Source organism: Bombina bombina, chromosome 10 (genome assembly GCF_027579735.1).
Source record: "Bombina bombina isolate aBomBom1 chromosome 10, aBomBom1.pri, whole genome shotgun sequence".
Taxonomy (NCBI): domain Eukaryota; kingdom Metazoa; phylum Chordata; class Amphibia; order Anura; family Bombinatoridae; genus Bombina; species Bombina bombina.
Window position 1 is genome coordinate 98124147 of NC_069508.1, and position 3218 is coordinate 98127364.

Consider the following 3218-nt stretch of genomic DNA (forward strand, 5'->3'; position numbering starts at 1 on the left):
TTACCCTTGTCTGAGGAATCAAAGAACTTTTTGGTAAATTGATCCTCCAACCATGATCTTGAAGAAACAACACTAGTCGATTCGTATGAGATTCTGCTAAATGTAAAGACTGAGCAAGTACCAAGATATCGTCCAAATAAGGAAATACCACAATACCCTGTTCTCTGATTACAGACAGCAGGGCACCGAGAACCTTTGTAAAAATTCTTGGAGCTGTAGCTAGGCCAAACAGCAGAGCCACAAACTGGTAATGCTTGTCCAGAAACGAGAATCTCAGGAACTGATAATGATCTGGATGAATCGGAATATGCAGATATGCATCCTGTAAATCTATTGTGGACATATAATTCCCTTGCTGAACAAAAGGTAAGATAGTCCTTACAGTTACCATCTTGAACGTTGGTATCCTTACATAACGATTCAATATTTTTAGATCCAGAACTGATCTGAAAGAATTCTCCTTCTTTGGTACAATGAAGAGATTTGAATAAAACCCCATCCCCTGTTCCGGAACTGGAACTGGCATAATTACTCCAGTCAACTCTAGATCTGAAACACATTTCAGAAATGCTTGAGCTTTTACTGGATTTACTGGGACACGGGAAAGAAAAAATCTCTTTGCAGGAGGTCTCAACTTGAAACCAATTCTGTACCCTTCTGAAACAATGCTCTGAATCCAAAGATTGTGAACAGAATTGATCCAAATTTCCTTGAAAAAACGTAACCTGCCCCCTACCAGCTGAGCTGGAATGAGGGCCGCACCTTCATGTGGACTTAGAAGCAGGCTTTGCCTTTCTAGCTGGCTTGGATTTATTCCAGACTGGAGATGGTCTCCAAACTGAAACTGCTCCTGAGGATGAAGGATCAGGCTTTTGTTCTTTGTTGAAACGAAAGGAACGAAAACGATTATTAGCCCTGTTTTTACCTTTAGATTTTTTATCCTGTGGTAAAAAAGTTCCTTTCCCACCAGTAACAGTTGAAATAATGGAATCCAACTGAGAACCAAATAATTTGTTACCCTGGAAAGAAATGGAAAGTAAAGTTGATTTAGAAGCCATATCAGCATTCCAAGTTTTAAGCCATAAAGCTCTTCTAGCTAAAATAGCTAGAGACATAAACCTGACATCAACTCTGATAATATCAAAAATGGCATCACAGATAAAATTATTAGCATGCTGAAGAAGAATAATAATATCATGAGAATCACGATGTGTTACTTGTTGCGCTAAAGTTTCCAACCAAAAAGTTGAAGTTGCAGCAACATCAGCCAAAGATATAGCAGGTCTAAGAAGATTACCTGAACACAGATAAGCTTTTCTTAGAAAGGACTCAATTTTCCTATCTAGAGGATCCTTAAACGAAGTACCATCTGACGTAGGAATAGTAGTACGTTTAGCAAGGGTAGAAATAGCCCCATCAACTTTAGGGATCTTGTCCCAAAATTCTAATCTGTCAGACGGCACAGGATATAATTGCTTAAAACGTTTAGAAGGAGTAAATGAATTACCCAAATTATCCCATTCTTTGGAAATTACTGCAGAAATAGCATTAGGAACAGGAAAAACTTCTGGAATAACCACAGGAGCTTTAAATACCTTATCTAAACGTTTAGAATTAGTATCAAGAGGACCAGAATCCTCTATTTCTAAAGCAATTAATACTTCTTTAAGTAAAGAACGAATAAATTCCATTTTAAATAAATATGAAGATTTATCAGCATCAACCTCTGAGACAGAATCCTCTGAACCAGAGGAATCATCAGAATCAGAATGATGATGTTCATTTAAAAATTCATCTGTAGGGAGAGAAGTTTTAAAAGATTTTTTACGTTTACTAGAAGGAGAAATAACAGACATAGCCTTCTTGATGGATTCAGAAACAAAATCTCTTATATTATCAGGAACATTCTGCACCTTAGATGTTGAAGGAACTGCAACAGGCAATGGTACTTTACTAAAGGAAATATTATCTGCTTTAACAAGTTTGTCATGACAATCAATACAAACAACAGCTGGAGGAATAGCTACCAAAAGTTTACAGCAGATACACTTAGCTTTGGTAGATTCAGCACTTGACAGCGATTTTCCTGTAGTATCTTCTGACTCAGATGCAACGCGAGACATCTTGCAATATGTAAGAGAAAAAACAACATATATATAAAGCAAAATTGATCAAATTCCTTAAATGACAGTTTCAGGAATGGGAAAAAATGCCAAAGAACAAGCTTCTAGCAACCAGAAGCAATAAAAAATGAGACTTAAATAATGTGGAGACAAAAGTGACGCCCATATTTTTTCGCGCCAAATAAGACGCCCACATTATTTGGCGCCTAAATGCTTTTTGGCGCCAAAAATGACGCCACATCCGGAACGCCGACACTTTTGGCGCAAAATAACGTCAAAAAAATGACGCAACTTCCGGCGACACGTATGACGCCGGAAACGGAAATGGAATTTTTGCGCCAAAAAAGTCCGCGCCAAGAATGACGCAATAAAATGAAGCATTTTCAGCCCCCGCGAGCCTAACAGCCCACAGGGAAAAAGTCAAATTTTAAGGTAAGAAAAATGTTAAATTAAAATGCATTATCCCAAATATGAAACTGACTGTCTGAAAATAAGGAAAGTTGAACATTCTGAGTCAAGGCAAATAAATGTTTGAATACATATATTTAGAACTTTATAAACAAAGTGCCCAACCATAGCTAGGAGTGTCACAGAAAATAAGACTTACTTACCCCAGGACACTCATCTACATGTTTGTAGAAAGCCAAACCAGTACTGAAACGAGAATCAGCAGAGGTAATGGTATATATAAGAGTATATCGTCGATCTGAAAAGGGAGGTAAGAGATGAATCTCTACGACCGATAACAGAGAACCTATGAAATAGACCCCTTAGAAGGAGATCACTGCATTCAAATAGGCAATACTCTCCTCACATCCCTCTGACATTCACTGCACGCTGAGAGGAAAACCGGGCTCCAACTTGCTGCGGAGCGCATATCAACGTAGAATCTAGCACAAACTTACTTCACCACCTCCATCGGAGGCAAAGTTTGTAAAACTGAATTGTGGGTGTGGTGAGGGGTGTATTTATAGGCATTTTGAGGTTTGGGAAACTTTGCCCCTCCTGGTAGGAATGTATATCCCATACGTCACTAGCTCATGGACTCTTGCTAATTACATGAAAGAAAGTTCCCTCTTGTTTTGCATTAGAGGA